The 18,153-nt window shown below is 38.9% G+C and overlaps 1 long non-coding RNA gene across 1 annotated transcript in view; it reads left to right on the top strand.

Annotated features, from left to right (window-relative positions):
- The window catches only part of LOC124483186, a 35,657-nt gene that overhangs the window by 286 nt on the left and 17,218 nt on the right, over positions 1 to 18,153 (top strand). The gene's annotated exons all lie outside the window — the stretch shown is intronic.

Below are 18,153 nucleotides of genomic sequence, written 5' to 3'. Positions count from 1 at the left end.
TAGATATAATTACTATTTTAATTGGACAGTTGTCCAGTCGACAGTAGCAGGATATCTCGTCAATAGACCAATTATTTGTTTGTAAACTATCGGGATGCGCGCGCACTGTGGCTGCAGAAAATTGGGAAAGGATAGCATTTTTTATGGCAAAAGGACCACACGGATAATACAAAAGGTTAGATTTAAAAAGACCAAAAGCGTCGAGGAGGACATGCCTATAGGAGAGAAAGCGATTACCCATTGATCTGTCGCATCAGAATTTTGATTTGGGTCACGAAAGTCTTGAAATTTTAGTGAGAATGTCGCCCGGTACAGACCGCATAGTCGAGCGGCAACCATGTCTTCACGGCATGTCAAAGTTCATCATTTTACACTTTTACAGTCAATTCTACATTTAAAAAGTCGAGCAGGGCAGCTTTCAAGAGATATGGGAATTCTGCTTTTAGTCAGCTGGTCCGATTATTTTTCTGATTTGTTTAAACCGCAATCTGAGTGAGACTACATCCCAGTTACACTGTTTTGACGTTAGCCTCAGTCAGACTCGCTCACTGGCAGTGTGCACAATGTTGTATTTCACTCCATTCTACACCAGAAACGTCAGGGAGGACTGCCTAATGTAGATACGAGTCTGGTGAAGATAGCCAGAATCTCGGATTTCTTTAACCTGTCTGTTTCATTCGTCATTTGCCTGAGAAAGCGACCTCCATTAGCCAGGCTAGTTTTGCCCGATCACTTGGACAGGCTATTTAAGGGTATCGGGGTCAAGTGACTTTTGTGCATAGACAAGTGAACTTAAATGTATTTGTCCAAAGGCCAAGAGCCTCAAAAAGTTAATATCAAGCCCTGCAATCCAGTGGCCAGAGATATATGATGACCTGAACGACACTACAAGAGTAATAGAACGGGGAGAAGTTCGTCTTTTGCAACCCACATGCGCAGTTGAGCCTGCTTGACAGTTGTCTGAAGTAGGGTGATAATTGGTCTATTGGCCCCACAGCTACAGTCGTTCGCAAATGAGCCGGTGTTGTATCACCCGATGCATGACTTTCTGGATTGGCACCCCCTCACGTCGCGGGAGCGCGCGCGATTCAAAGAGTGAAAGATGTCGTCTTGATATCGCAATCAAAAGAAGGGGAGACAGGAGTCTCACATTATACTTTCTTAGTTGTTGAATTCAAGAGAAGGATGTCGCTTATCTGTGTAAATATCAGATGCTATTTTCAACACAAAATCCTTAAAATTCGTCCTTCAAACGGTATAGTAACGAACCCGAACCAACATTCTTGCTCCACATATCGCATTCTGAGGAAATATACCCCAGTATGATCATGATTACTGCTACACAAAATGTATTTTGTGAAGCAGGTTCAAAGTATTTCCCATGGTATGGCTCGTCATACTAATGTATAGGTTCAAAGGCATGCGATTTTAATGCTGTTAGCCTGCGCGTAGGGTGGGTTACTCAGACAGGTCGAAAACAACAGCTTTCTAATCCAGAATAGGTTATCAGCTGTCCTGAAAAGGGACCAAAGGTTCACATCATGCCTATATCCTACAAAAGACAAGTACTAAAACAGATTTATGAGCTATGTGTCAACATCAAAAGAAATGTTCTCACCATCAAACCCTTTTTTATGATAGGAAATATTACTCTTATTGTTTAAGTCAATTAAATACATGAAAAAATAAAACATAGTAAATCCACACCCACCATGGACAATTATGATTTCAGACTTGTCCACCTTATACATACACATGTATTGGTATTATATTTATGCCATTAAATGTACATAATGCTTGAGTTGAAGGGAAGAAACGTATGCAGGGGGAGAGCATTTCATGCAGGCCTTGTTTTCCATTTGATGTAAGTGCAATGCACTCCCTGCAAACACTGACTAGGAAAGTGTGACATGCCTGAAACTTACTGTGCTTATTCATAATAGTGCCCTTAGTGTACAGTAAAAATCATTTGATGCTGGGATATACAGAACAGACAATAGAGAGGGGGTGTATTTCACGACAGGCTTAATGCACCTCCTGCTAACCCTGACTAGGAAAGTGTGACATGCCTGAAACTTACTGTGCTTATTCATAATAGTGCCCTTAGTGTACAGTAAAAATCATTTGATGCTGGGATATGCAGAACAGACAATAGAGGGGGGGTGCATTTCACGACAGGCTTAATGCACCCCCTGCTAACCCTGACTAGGAAAGTGTGACATGCCTGAAACTTACTGTGCTTATTCATACTAGTGCCCTCAGTGTACAGTAAAATCATTTGATGCTGGTATATACAGAACAGACAATAGAGAGGGGGGGGGTGCATTTCACAACAGGCTTGTTGTATTCCTTATTACAAGAATGACTAAATCAGAAACAGTTGACGTTTACCCAAGTGAAACTTATTCGTGTTAGCGCGACTTGCGTTAGCGACGTTGATGGAACACCCCCCTGTACCGTCTGGGCCAAAAATGCCAGGGCCGATTTTTTGTCCCAGTCCAGCCCTGGTTGTGGACAGTATGTCCAGAAATAAAGCCAAGTCACTCATTTAGTGGCAGAATGCATTGTTATATCAACAAAATGATTTAAGATATAGGCTAGTATAAATTTAGCTAACTTGCAAATCCTGAGAATAGCCTGCTGTAGCAGACCTTTTCTATGTGACAACGGACATGGGTGTTTTGTCCCTCGGGAGTTTCCGTAGTCTTGATACTGAACGCATTTGTGAAATCAGTGAGGGCTGATCGAATAGCGATGTCAAGAAGAGCAGTGGTAAAATACAAGTTATGAAAAAAGACAGCTTCCGTGTCTTTTTGTCCACAGGATCATATACAATTAGATCTAAACCGAACTTACAAAGAGCTCGGTTACACTACCAAAGTTGAATTAGTAATGTTGTTAGCGATGCTAGCGTTATTTTGCTAGAGCTAGTAGCCTATAACATTTCACTGGGTCTTGCAGCTGTTTGATTAACTGAAATTATTATGAAATGTTATGTTCTACTAGCCATTTGCCTACTTTATTAAGTCACTGTATTTCCAAGCCCTGATAGTAACTGAGATAGCCTAAATAATTCCTCTTTCAAGTAATAAGCCCCCGTTCAAGTGTTGAGCATTAAATTAGCTGCACGGTCTGTAGAAATCTTGAGACAAAGCCACTTTTTTGTTCTAAAACCGGATTATAAAAAAATGTTAAATCGGAGTACAATTCTACTGACTGTCTCAGTTTGTCTGTTACTGGAGTCGAAGTTCCAACATTAACTTACTGTACACAGCTACTGTAGGCTAATCAACATTCATAAAAAATGTTCAGAAAACCTAAACCCAATGCAAAGCTTAAAACTTACTTCAAATATTAGGCCTTTTTCAATTGCGAAAAGAGCTTGTGGAGCTGTGGAAATATTCTTTATTCTGCTGTCTGTTCTTCTTATTCTTCTGTATCTCACAACAAATGTCTCTCTTTGATTTTAATAATGCACACAACGCAGCAAAATAAATGCTTCTTTCAACAAGGTCAAATGAAATGTCAATCAGCATCAAATTTCCAGTAGCGAATTACAGTTTGGGGTGGCACCCGGGGTGGCCAATCAGATGTCAGGTGTGTCCAGTGCCACCCCGGACACCCCTCTGGCTCCGCTACTGGCAGGCACGCATGATAAGTTTCTCCTCCGTCTTGACCTGAAACATAGATTCTATTTAGAAATATTGCCAGTCTGTTGCCAATGACCAATGGTTGCTACGTTTTTCCAGCAAGTTTGAGTCATTCCAGTGTTGTCCTTATACCTTCAAATTCGTTCAACCCAGACTTCAGCAACTGTTTTTTTACTAAATTTTCCTGCAGCTCATCTTTCTGAATTGTTCCCCTTTTTGTTTTGCATTTTTCTGTTTTCTGTCTTCATCTTGCTCCAGGTCCTTTCAAAAATATCTTTCACAACAGTACCTTCCAACTGCCAGTACTTTAGCATTTTTCTCTTTTTTTTCTGTACTTTTCTGCCTTCATCTTGCTGCAGGTCCTTTCTAACATAAATTTCAGGCCTTTTGAAACTCCAGCAAATAATTTTCTGCTCAATTTTCACATTTTTATGCATTGTTTCTCTTCTTTCAGATTTTTGTCACTTTTTGTTTTGCATTTTTCTTCTATTTTCTGTACTTTTCTGCCTTCATCTCGGTGCAGGTAATTTCTAACATACATTTCAGGCCTTTTGAAACGTGAGCAAATGACTTTCTACTAAATTTTCAAATTCTTCTGAATTATTTCTCTTTTTGCATTTTTCTTCTTTTTTCTGTAATTGAATGCCTTCTTCCAGCTCCAGCCCCTATTTAAAATACCTTTCGGGCGCTTTGAAGCTTCAGCTTATAACTTTCAAAAAAAAAAAGCATCTCACAGCAGTGAGAATGTTTTCAGCATTCTCACTGCTGTTTCGCAGGTGTGAAAGAAGTTTTGGGCCTATACTTCACCCAACTTCAGCTTGAACAATTGATTGTCTGCAAAAACTACCACGACACAGGAACAGCCTTTTCTAGTTGGGTGTGCTTGCCTTCGGCAAGAGCACAACCTTTGTTCTCTCACATATATATTATTTATTATTATTTTCGCCCCCATAAGGATCCCTCAATATTTAGACTACATGGACAACGTCGGTGTCAACATTTTCATCTTGGTCTAGATTGCGTTGGTTCTATTGGGATTTATGTTCCGTTGTATGGTTTAGGTTTGAATTAAGTTTTAGTGGCAAAAGTGAAGCTAACGGTGGCTAACTTGGTAGCCACAGTCACTGACGCTACTGACGTCACTAATTTCACGAAATATCGCGTGACTATCTCTAGCAGAACAGGAGTTTAGCAGCTTGTTAACTTCTTTGAGATAGCTAGGCTAACTGCTTTACTGCAAGGCTGCTGCAGAAACGCCACAAGCAAAGAGGCCAGGGCAGGGTGATAATTTACTCATTTAACTTTGTGATATGAAACACAATTTAACAAAAGTTTAATATACAATATAAACTGATATTATTGAGGAACTACATCTACTTTCGGAAACATTTGTCTACTATTTCACTTAAGCATTAGCATCATTAGCCTCTGTTGCCCATCTGATGCATCTGTTTTCAATCAGTAAAACAAACATTCCTCACTAATATATTTTCGTTGTAGGATTTATTATGACATTATATTACAAGTAGACGATTTGTCGGTGAAATTATAATTACCTGTGGTTTCAGACCAGTGTAGCTCACTGCAACGCTGTAGCCTACTCGAGACACCGGTACAGTAGCTAACAAAAATATCTCCACAGCTGTTTAGGAAGTCAAACGGCGACAGTACATGATCGGCGCTCCCCTTACTCAAATCAAAAGTCTTTCAATCGGTGAAACTATCTGACTAACCTGAACTTGATTGCCACAGCCTAAACGTTGTCAATCTGTTCATGAAAATAATTAATTTCAGCCTAAACCGTACAACGGAATGTTACATCGATTCAACCAACGCAATCGCTACCAAGATGAACACAGCAGTAGTCTAGTACTGTACAGCTGCTGTAGTAGTACAATTGACCGGTGCAACTTCTCCACACAGTGCTACATCGCATTTTGCGTTGTTATTGACAATGATCGCCACCAGTGAACTTTTTATGAATGAGCGATTTTTCCCCTAAATAAATGCTTTTGGGTGCATCTTTTCAGTTAGCAGTTGGTTCTGTTTGAATCGCGATTCCATCTGAGCTAGCTACTGCCGGGTAACGTTGTTGTTAGAATAACCTTCAAAGGGGGTTCTTTATTAATGAATGAATACAATATGACTAGGCTAAATGCCTACAAGTATCACGAGAAGGGAAAAACTTAAAAGGACATTTAAGATACAGAGATTAGCTCAATTGTTACACTGGTCTGCCAAATGTATTCGTTTTGATTAAACTATGAGGCTGCAATGGTGATCGGCTATGATCACCATTCCCTCTTGCAGGGGAAATGAGAAGACAACTATTTCATTCTACACTTCACTCTTAGTATTTTGAGCTGTAAATGAGCAGCACAAAAATTATGCTTTTAAATATATGTAATCTTTATAAAAAATAAGTACGCTATGCATTTTTATATAAAATATACACAAATATCAGTTGTAAAAATGTCATTCTAAAACTGGTTGTTCCCATCCTTGATTGTGATTGGCTATATCGCATTCCATGCCGTTGTAAAATCCAGCATAACCTCACAGGTTGTCCTCATAACATTCTTTAACATTCCATATTACTTCGCATCGAATATTTCTAATTGAAAAAAGACGGCAAAGATGTCCATCTGGCTGTTGCGTGGCAACGATTTATGTAGGAACTATACTTTGTAGTAGCGGAAGAATGACGGTTTATTATTAAACAATTTAGTTTTTAATTGTTTTTATTGATGAAACCATATCAAATATTTATAGTAAAAGTTTTAGAAAAGCAATTTCGCGTCGTGCCTAACAACTCCCCTTACCTTTTCTAAAATCAGCGTAAAACACGGCCTCTTGGGGCTTATTGCTTAATTAAAAAACAGACCCCTCTGCAACCGACGCCAGCAAGCACACCCTACAATTTCCCCAGAAATTGTACCCTCTCTAGTTATTAGTGTGTTTGCTGCAAGCAAAAACACTATTGTTATTCTGCATACTTATTATTTATTAGTGTGTTTGCTGCAAGCAAAAACACTATTGTTATTCTGCATACCTATTAGGGTTCCTCCATCAGGAGGGAACCTATTGTTATTAGGTTCCTCCGGTAGGAGGGAACCTATTGTTATTGTTGGTATTCTTATTAGGTTCCTCCGGTAGGAGGGAACCTATTGTTATTGTTGGTATTCTTCTTATTATTATTATTAGGATTCCTCCGTAAGGAGGAAACCTATTGTTATTGTTAGTTTTATTCTTTTTTTAATTTTTATTCTTGTACCATGGAAGTCAATGGCAGCCCCTAGAACCATATGGTAACCTTTTGTGAAATTTGGCACACTCATTAAGGACAGTTACTTCTATACTTACACCAAGTTTCATGTCTCACATTAGACCACTCTAGCGCCACCAACGGGTCAAAGTAGGACTTGTGTTTACACACGTAACTTTTGAACCGTATGACTCAAAAATGAGAGACCTTTGGATTCCCTGGATCAAGACGAGTTCAACGCACCCTATAACGTCAATTTCCGGTTGTATAGATTTTCCACAATTTCCGGTTTTATCGAAAATCTTTGAAAGCCTACTCCTCCTACAATTTCTTTCCAATCTTCCCCAGAATTTGCACACATCATCGTCAGAGCAAGCCTCAATCAGGCATTACTTTTATATTTGATTTTCAAAACCGTTTGTCCGGTACAGCCAATCAAAATTGGCAACAAAGCAACCAAACAGGAAATTGGTTCAAATCTCGGCAAATCTTTGAGATGTCAACACCAAACTTGGTAAGATGACTCAGAACCCTCTTTTGAGGATGTCCACACAATTTGGTGTCATATGATCACTGGGCGTGGCCGCAGGAAGCAAAAATGTGTTTTGGCCAATGACTATTGATTTGTTTGCTTTTATTAAGTGATTCCTTTGTCTCATGATATCTTGGGACATCCCGTGTGTGACTCATAATCATTTGTGATACTAGCCGATTTGTTGCGGCCGCCATTTTGAATTCATTGAAAAACGTTTCTTCTCTACTCCTCCTACACATGTTGTCCAATCTTCACCAAATTTGGCAGAGATTATCTTCAGACCAGGCCTCACAAAAGCTACCACATGGTGTTTTGATTTTCGAAACCGTTTGCCCGCTAAAGGCGATCAAAATGTGCCGTTAAGCCAGCAAACAGGAAGTTGGTCAATTTTCAAAGTGATTGCATTTCCAGCCCATTGCTCCAATTCTTCTGAAACTTGGTGTGCATGCCTCATTTTTCATGAAGAACAAAAAAAGCCTCAAAGACCCATAGGTCCGCCATGATGGATTTTCCTGTACAGTGATAATTTGGGAAAACCTTCAAAATTCCTCTTCTCTTGAACCAAAGGTCTAATTGACTTGAAATTTGGTACAGATATGTATCATTGATATATTGAGAAAAGTTACTTAAGGCAATTGAATCAAGTACAAAATGGCTGAAAGGGGTGTATTTATGTAAATGTCCACATTGCCTCAATATGTTTGTGTCACTAAATCAAATGTATTTTTGAAGGATGGTTCAAACCTAATAGGCTTTAAGGTGACATGCCTCTGAAGTACCATGCAAAGTTTTACCTTGATATGTCAAAATATGACTGAATTACAGCTGTTTGAACTTGGACCAAATCTGACATTGCTCGCCATTGGAGAAACAGCTTTTTTGATTATCTTTATTGAACTTTGTGTATTCCATGCCTGGGAATGGCTCAATTGGCTGACATGTTGTGCTGGTAAGCAAAGGGTTGTAGGTTCAAAACCAATCAGAGGCATAGTTTTTAAATTTTTATTCTGACAAAATGGTTTCTAGTCTTCAGATAAATCCTCTGGTTGAAAAACATAGCAATGCGTGTTTATTTCAGCCCATCACAACACTCCAATCATCTGTTTAACGAGACTGTGTAAACCACTGCAAAACAAGTCAGGTTCACCACAGTAGCTAGCTACTGGAGGTCAGATGGCTGAGCCGTTAGGGAGTCGGGCTATTAATCAGAAGGTTGTTGGTTCGATTCCCGCCCGTGCCAAATGACATTGTGTCCTTGGGCAAGGCACTTCATCCTACTTGCCTCGGGGAGAATGTCCCTGTACTTACTGTAAGTCGCTCTGGATAAGAGCGTCTGCTAAAATGACTAAATGTACTTGTAGTCTACGCATGGTAGAGATAACGCTAATGGTTATCTCTAATGAAGTAAATTGATTGTTCAGGTGGATCCCTTGTCTGTTGCACAAATTCATTTCAGTAACCTAAGCCAGGACACATCCCCACTGATGCTAGGCATGATTTGAAATTCCCTTCAATGACAAGTTATGGTCACTCCAAACAACCTTTTATAAAAACTATAGGTAAGTTATTCTTTACATCAGCAACCCAGTCATCCTGTTGTCCCATTTTTATAGGAAATGTATAAGCATTTTTTACTTTGGCTGAATCTAACAACGCTTACCACAGGAGAAACAGCTTACTTTTCAATACAGTAACTGAACATGACAATATTCAACACTGAGAATAGCACAATGGGCTGGGATGGTGACCTGTAAAGTATAAGGTCATAGGTTGGAATCCAGCCATTATCTTTTGGCCTGTCATCATTTTGATTATCTATTTAGTTCAATAGGATGACATCATTCTGAAGTCCTACAAACAATTTCACCTTGGTATGTCAAAATATGATTGAATTGGATCAGTTTCAACGTTGGCTGAATCTAACAACGCTCACCACAGGAGAAACAACTTACTTTTTAATACAGTAACTGAACATGACAATATTCAACACTGAGAATAGCTCAATGGGCTAGGATGGTGACCTGTAAAGTATAAGGTCGTAGGTTGGAATCCAGCCATAATCTTATGGCCTTTCATAATTTTGATTATCTGTTTAGTTCAATGGGATGACACCATTCTGAAGTACCACAAACAATTTCACCTTGGTATGTAGAAATATGATTGAATTAGAGCAGTTTCAACGTTGGCTGAATCTAACAACGCTTACCACAGGAGAAACAGCTTACTTTTGTACACAGTTACTGAACATGACACTACTCAACATTGATAATAGCTCAATGGGCTGGAATGGTGACCTGTAAAGTATAAAGTATTAGGTTGGAATCCAGCCATTATATTCTGGCCTGTCATAATTTTTATTATCTCCTTAGTCAAACAGGATGACATCGTTCTGAAGTACCATGCGCAATTTCACCTAGATATGTCAAAAGATTATTGAATTACAGCTGTTTAAACTTTGGCCAAATCGAACAAACCACGCTACAGGAGAAACGGCTTTCTTTTTTTATACAGAAATTGACCAGACTTTCTCAGCCCTGCGGGTAGCTCAATGGGTTGAAACATTGTCCTGTAAAGCGCAAGGTCACAGGTTCGCATCCAGGCACAGTCTTTTGGCCTGTCATAATTTTGATTACTTGTTTAGTTAAACAGGCATACATCCTTCTGAAATACCATGCGCAATTTCATGCAATTTCACCTTGAAATGTCAACCGTTTCTTAACCTTTGTCCCAAAGCTGACCAAACACTAATACTCATATCATGCAGTCGGCACCCTTGGGTACCCAGCATGCAGTGCGGCATGTCAAAAAACGCAAAGACTTGTGGAAAATAGTTTGGTTTCAAAAGCCGTGCGAGGGATTTCAGTTGTAGTGTTCGTTCAGTTGGATGTTTGTAATGTTATTGTTGGTTAGTTATAATAATCTTGTTGGTCACCCTGATTGAGTGTGTTGTGTAGTTTAATCGGACCAGAGAATCGGCTGCTATACAGTCGTAGACTATTCTTGCAAGGAGCTGAATATGAGCGCTGCCCCAGCCCAGTTGCCCATATGACTGTTATTAGTTGACTGAGAGTCTGGAAAGATGTCGATTCAAGAAGAGTTTCAATATTCTATGGAAAGTTAATAATGAGCTCTTGTTAATCATAGAATCTCAGTGGCTGGTGTGTAGCAGAGAGGCTAGAGACACTGACTTGTTACCTTATGCTCATGAGTTCAAATCCCCGTTCAGCCTATTGTTGTTGACCAAACATGAAGTAGTTTTGCTCTCTTGTTGTCCAAGTCTCGATCTTCTACAGTGTACATGTTTATAGTATTTTGCCATTTTGCGGAGGAACCCGCATCGCTGCTTGCAGCTATATTTATTATTATTTTTCTTCTCCATGCGCCCCAATATCTCAAAAAGTCCCTTGTCATAAATTTTCTAATTTGGAACATTGATACAACATCCAAGTGGGTACCCCCACACCAAATATGGGCCACATTGGACCATAGGGGGCGCCACAGGCCACGCCCAAAAGTCCATAAGGTCCGCCATGATGGATTTTCCTGTACAGTGATAATTTGGAATAACCTTCAAAATTCCTCTTCTCTTGAACCAAAGGTCTAATTGATTTGAAATTTGGTACAGATATGTATCATTGACGTATTTAAAAATTTTCCTTAAGGCAATTGAATCAAGTACAAAATGGCTGAAATGGGTGTATTTATGTAAATGTCCACATTGCCTCAATATGTTTGTGTTACTAAATCAAATGTATTTTTGAAGGATGGTTCAAACCTAATAGGCTTTAAGGTGACATGCCTTTGAAGTACCATGCAAAGTTTCACCTTGATATGTCAAAATATGACTGAATTACAGCTGTTTGAACTTGGACCAAATCTGACAATGCTCGCCATTGGAGAAACAGCTTTCTTGATTATCTTTATTGAACTTTGTGTAGTCCATGCCTGGGAATGGCTCAATTGGCTGAGATGTTGTGCTGGTTAGCAAAGGGTTGTAAGTTCAAAACCAATCAGAGGCATAGTTTTTTATTTTTTATTCTGACAAAACAGTTTCTAGTCTTCAGATAAATTCTCTGTTTGTAAAACATAGCAATGCGTGTTTATTTGAGCCCATCACAACACTACAATCATCTGTTTAGCGAAACTGTGTAAACCACTGCAAAACAAGTCAGGTTCACCACAGTAGCTAGCTACTTGTAGTCTACGCATGGTAGAGATAACGCTAATGGTAATAACGCTAATCTCTAATGAAGTAAATTGATTGTTCAGGTGGATCCTTGTCTGTTGCACAAATTCATTTCAGTAACCTAAGCCAGGACACATCCCCACTGATGCTAGGTATGATTTGAAATTCCCTTCCATGACAAGTTATGGCACTCCAAACCTTTAAAAAAACTATAAGTAAGTTATTCTTCACAGCAGCAACCCAGTCATCCCGTTGTCCCATTTTCATAGGAAATGTACAAGCAGTTTCAACTTTGGCTGAATCTAACAACGCTTACCACAGGAGAAACAGCTTACTTTTTAATACAGTTACTGAACATGACACTATTCAACACTGAGAATAGCTCAATGGGCTAGGATGGTGACCTGTAAAGTATAAGGTAGTAGGTTGGAATCCAGCCATTATCTTTTGGCCTGTCATCATTTTGATTATCTGTTTAGTTCAATAGGATGACATCATTCTGAAATACCATGCACAATTTCATGCAATTTCACCTTGCAATGTCAACCGTTTCTTAACCTTTGTCCCAAAGCTGACCAAAGTTAATACTCTGCCCTTTCTATTCATACTTGTTCCGGGAGTACAACGGTACTTAGGAAACGGTTGACATTTCAAGGTCAAATTGCATGAAATTGCGCATGGTGTTTCAGAATGATGTCTGCCTGTTTAACTAAAGAAGTAATAAAAATGATGACAGACCAAAAGACTGTCTGGATTCGAACCTTTGACCTTTGCAGGACAACGTTTCAACCCATTGAGTTACTCGCAAGACTTAGAAATCCTGGTCAGTTTCTGTATAAAAAAAGAAAGCTGTATCTCCTATAGCATGGCTTGTTCGATTCGGCCAAAGTTTAAAAAGCTCTAATTCAATGATCTTTTGACATATCAAGGTGAAATTGTGCATGATACCTCAGAACGATGTCATCCTGTTTAACTAAACATATATTAAAATTTAACACAGATTCAGTGTGGCTGGATTTGAACATATGACCTTATACTTTGCAGGTCACTGTTCCAGCTCGTTGAGCTATTCTCAGTATTGAATATTGTCATGTTCAGTTACTGTACAAGAAAATAAGCTGTTTCTTCTGTGGTAAGCGTTGTTAGATTCAGCCAAGGTTGAAACAACTCTAATTCAATCATATTGACATACCAAGGTGAAATTGTTTATGGTACTTCAGAGAGATGTCATCTTGAACCCTATTAGGTTTGAAAAACCATCAGTCAAAATTATATTTGATTTATTGACACAAAGTAATCGAGGCAATGTGTACATTTACATAAATGCATGTCTTTCAGCCATTTTGTCTTTGATTCAACTGCCTTAAGTAACATTTTTAAATATGTAAATGATACATATCTGTACCAAATTTTAAGTCAATTCGACCTTTGGTTCAACAGAAGAGGAATTTTGAAGATTTTCCCAATTTTTCACTGTACAGGAAAATCCATCATGGCGGACCTGCTCATTCCCCATGAGAAATGAGCCATGAACACCAAGTTTCAGAAGAATCGGAGCAATGGGGTGGAAATGCCATCACTTTGAAAATCGGACATTTAGGCGTGGCCTGTGGCGCCCCCTATGGTCCGATGTGGCCCATATTTGGTGTGGGGTACCCACTTGGATGTAGTATCAATGTGCCAAATTAGAAAATTTATGACAAGGGACTTTTTGAGATGTTGGGGCGCAAGGAGAAGAAAAATAATAATAAATATAGCTGCAAGCAGCGATGCAGGTTCCTCCGCAAAATATTATAAACATGTACACTTTAGAAGATCGAGAGTTGGACAACAAAAGAGCAAAACTACTTCATGTTTGGTCAACAACAGGCTGAATGGGGATTTGAACTCATGAGCATAAGGTTACAAGTCAGTCTCTCTATCCTCTCTGCTGCACACCAACTGTTGAGATCGTATGAATAGAAAGGGCAGAGTATTAGCTTTGGTCAGCTTTGGGACAAAGGTTAAGAAACGGTTGAAATTTCAAGGTGAAATTGCATGAAATTGTGCATGGTATTTCAGAATGATGTCATCCTATTGAACTAAACAGATAATCAAAATGATGACAGGCCAAAAGATAATGGCTGGATTCCAACCTACTACCTTATACTTTACAGGTCACCATCCCAGCCCAATGAGCTATTCTCAGTGTTGAATAGTGTCATGTTCAGTAACTGTACTAAAAAGTAAGCTGTTTCTCCTGTGGTAAGCGTTGTTAGATTCAGCCAAAGTTGAAACTGCTTGTACATTTCCTATGAAAATGGGACAACGGGATGACTGGGTTGCTGCTGTAAAGAAAAACTTACTTATAGTTTTTTTAAAAGGTTGTTTGGAGTGCCATAACTTGTCATGAAAGGGAATTTCAAATCATGCCTAGCATCAGTGGGGATGTGTCCTGGCTTAGGTTACTGAAATGAATTTGTGCAACAGACAAGGAATCCACCTGAACAATGAATTTACTTCATTAGAGACAACCATGAGCGTTATCTCTACCATGCGTAGACTACAAGTAGCTAGCTACTGTGGTGAACCTGACTTGTTTTGCAGTGGTTTACACAGTCTCACTAAACAGATGATTGGAGTGTTGTGATGGGCTCAAATAAACACGCATTGCTATGTTTTATAACCGGAGGATTTATCTGAAGACTAGAAACCGTTTTGTCAGAATAAATAATAAAAAACTATGCCCCTGATTGGTTTTGAACCTACAACCCTTTGCTTACCAGCACAACATCTCAGCCAATTGAGCCATTCCCAGGCATTGAATACACTAAATTCAATAAAGATAATCAAAAAAACTACTTCTCCAATGGCGAGCATTGTTAGATTTGGTCCAAGTTCAAACAGCTGTAATTCAGTCATATTTTGACATATCAAGGTGAAACTTTGCATGGTACTTCAAAGGCATGTCACCTTAAAGCCTATTAGGTTTGAACCATCCTTCAAAAATACATTTGATTTAGTAACACAAACATATTGAGGCAATGTGGACATTTACATAAATACACCCATTTCAGCTATTTTGTACTTGATTCAATTGCCTTAAGTAACATTTTTAAATACGTCAATGATACATATATGTACCAAATTTCAAATCAATTAGACCTTTGGTTCAAGAGAAAAGGAATTTGGAAGGTTTTCCAAAATTATCACTGTACAGGAAAATCCATCATGGCGGACCTTATGGGTTTTTGAGGCTTTTTTGTTCCTCATGAAAAATGAGGCATGCACACCAAGTTTCAGAAGAATTGGAGCAATAAGGTGGAAATGCCATCATTTTGAAAATCTGACTTTTGGGCGTGGCCTGTGGCGCCCCCTATGGTCCGATGTGGCTCATATTTGGTGTGGGGGTACCCACTTGGATGTAGTATCAATGTGCCAAATTAGAAGATTTATGACAAGGGACTTTTGAGATATTGGGGCGCAAGGAGAAGAAAAATAATAATAAATATAGCTGCAAGCAGCGATGCAGGTTCCTCCGCAAGTATTATAAACATGTACACTTTAGAAGATCGAGAGTTGGACAACAAAAGAGCAAAACTACTTCATGTTTGGCCAACAACAGGCTGAATGGGGATTTGAACTCATGAGCATAAGGTTACAAGTCAGTCTCTCTATCCTCTCTGCTACACACCAACTGTTGAGATCGTATGAATAGAAAGGGCAGAGTATTAGCTTTGGTCAGCTTTGGGACAAAGGTTAAGAAACGGTTGACATTTCAAGGTGAAATTGCATGAAATTGTGCATGGTATTTCAGAATGATGTCATCCTATTGAACTAAACAGATAATCAAAATAATGACAGGCCAAAAGATAATGGCTGGATTCCAACCTACTACCTTATACTTTACAGGTCACCATCCCAGCCCAATGAGCTACTCTCAGTGTTGAATAGTGTCATGTTCAGTAACTGTATTAAAAAGTAAGCTGTTTCTCCTGTGGTAAGCGTTGTTAGATTCAGCCAAAGTTGAAACTGCTTATACATTTCCTATGAAAATGGGACAACGGGATGACTGGGTTGCTGCTGTAAAGAAAAACTTTCTTATAGTTTTTTTAAAAGGTTGTTTGGAGTGCCATAACTTGTCATGAAAGGGAATTTCAAATCATGCCTAGCATCAGGGGGGATGTGTCCTGGCTTAGGTTACTGATATGAATTTGTGCAACAGACAAGGAATCCACCTGAACAATCAATTTACTTCATTAGAAATAACCATTAGCGTTATCTCTACCATGCGTAGACTACAAGTAGCTAGCTACTGTGGTGAACCTGACTTGTTTTGCAGTGGTTTACACAGTCTCACTAAACAGATGATTGGAGTGTTGTGATGGGCTCAAATAAACACGCATTGCTATGTTTTATAACCGGAGGATTTATCTGAAGACTAGAAACCGTTTTGTCAGAATAAATAATAAAAAACTATGCCTCTGATTGGTTTTGAACCTACAACCCTTTGCTTACCAGCACAACATCTCAGCCAATTGAGCCATTCCCAGGCATGGAATACACAAAATTCAATAAAGATAATCAAAAAAACTATTTCTCCAATGGCGAGCATTGTTAGATTTGGTCCAAGTTCAAACAGCTGTAATTCAGTCATATTTTGACATATCAAGGTGAAACTTTGCATGGTACTTCAAAGGCATGTCACCTTAAAGCCTATTAGGTTTGAACCATCCTTCAAAAATACATTTGATTTAGTAACGCAAACATATTGAGGCAATGTGGACATTTACATAAATACACCCATTTCAGCCATTTTGTACTTGATTCAATTGCCTTAAGTAACATTTTTAAATATGTCAATGATACATATATGTACCAAATTTCAAATCAATTAGACCTTTGGTTCAAGAGAAGAGGAATTTTGAAGGTTTTTCCAAATTATCACTGTACAGGAAAATCCATCATGGCGGACCTTATGGGTCCTGATGCTTTTTTGTTCCTCATGAAAAATGAGGCGTGCACACCAAGTTTCAGAAGAATTGAAGCAATGGGGTGGAAATGCCATCACTTTGAAAATCTGACTTTTGGGCGTGGCCTGTGGCGCCCCCTATGGTCCGATGTGGCCCATATTTGGTGTGGGGGTACCCACTTGGATGTTGTATCAATATGCTAAATTAGAAAATTTATGACAAGGGACTTTTTGAGATATTGGGGCGCATGGAGAAGAAAAATATTTAATATAGCTGCAAGCAGCGATGTGGGTTCCTCCGCAAAATATTATAAACATGTACACTTTAGAAGATCGAGAGTTGGACAACAAGAGAGCAAAACTACTTCATGTTTGGCCAACAACAGGCTGAATGGGGATTTTAACTCATGAGCATAAGGTTACAAATCAGTCTCTCTATCCTCTCTGCTACACACCAACTGTTGAGATTGTATTTACATTTACATTTACATGTATTCTTTTAGCAGACGCTTTTATCCAAAGCGACTTCCAAGAGAGAGCTTTACAAAGTGCATAGGTCACTGATAATAACAACAAGATAGCCCCAAAGCATTACGGGTAGTCAAAAACAAGTGCACATTGTGAACAACCAAAAAATAGTGCTAAAGGGAAGAAACCATAAGAGTTAAGCAAGTTACAATTACACAATATGAATCTGTAAGTGCAAGTGTACCTGTAGGAAAGCAATAAAATAGGATTAACTAAAATAGAATACAACAGTTTAAATCAGCTACCACTAACTACCTTTTGTTTTGCATTTTTCTTATTATTTTCTTCTTTTTGCTGCCTTCATCTTGCTCCAGGTCCTTTCAAAAATACCTTTCACAGCAGTATCTTCCAACTGCCAGTACTTTGGCATTTTTTTTTCTCTTTTCTGTACTTTTCTGCCTTCATCTTGCTGCAGGTCCTTTCTAACATACATTTCTGGCCTTTTGAAACTCCAGCAAATAATCTTCTGCTAAATTTAAAAATGTGTATTTATTGTTCCTCTTCTTTCTGATTTTTTTCACTTTTTGTTTTGCATTTTTCTTCTCTTTTCTGTAGTTTTAAGCCTTCGTCCAGCTCCAGTCCCTATTTAAAATACCTTTCGGGCGCTTTGAAGCTTCAGCTTATAACTTTCTACAAAATGTTCAGCTTTTTTAGCATGGTCAGCTATCCCCATTCAGGTTTTCAGCATTCTCACTGCTGTTTCGCAGGAACAGCCTTTTGTAGTTATTATTTATTTTTGCCCCCCTAAGGCTCAGTCAATATTTGGACTACATAGACAACGTTGATGTCAAAAGGTTCGTCTCTAGCAATTCAGTTGCTTGTATTTGGATTTACGTTCCGTTGCACAGTTTAGGAGGTTACAACGTTTTTGTGGGTGTTCTGCCCTTGGCGAGCATGGAGAATAGGCTTGGCAGTTTGGCGCCAACTAGTGGCCAGTTTGGAGTTCAGTCTTTTTGCGTTCGTCGTTTGCAGCAGTTGTAGCCGACTCGTGGTTGTTTGTTGTTTCTATGGTAACGGAAGCCAGCTCTGAAGTAATTA

Source organism: Hypomesus transpacificus, chromosome 21 (assembly GCF_021917145.1).
Source record: "Hypomesus transpacificus isolate Combined female chromosome 21, fHypTra1, whole genome shotgun sequence".
NCBI classification, from domain to species: domain Eukaryota; kingdom Metazoa; phylum Chordata; class Actinopteri; order Osmeriformes; family Osmeridae; genus Hypomesus; species Hypomesus transpacificus.
This window is presented reverse-complemented; position numbering and strand designations above follow the sequence as displayed.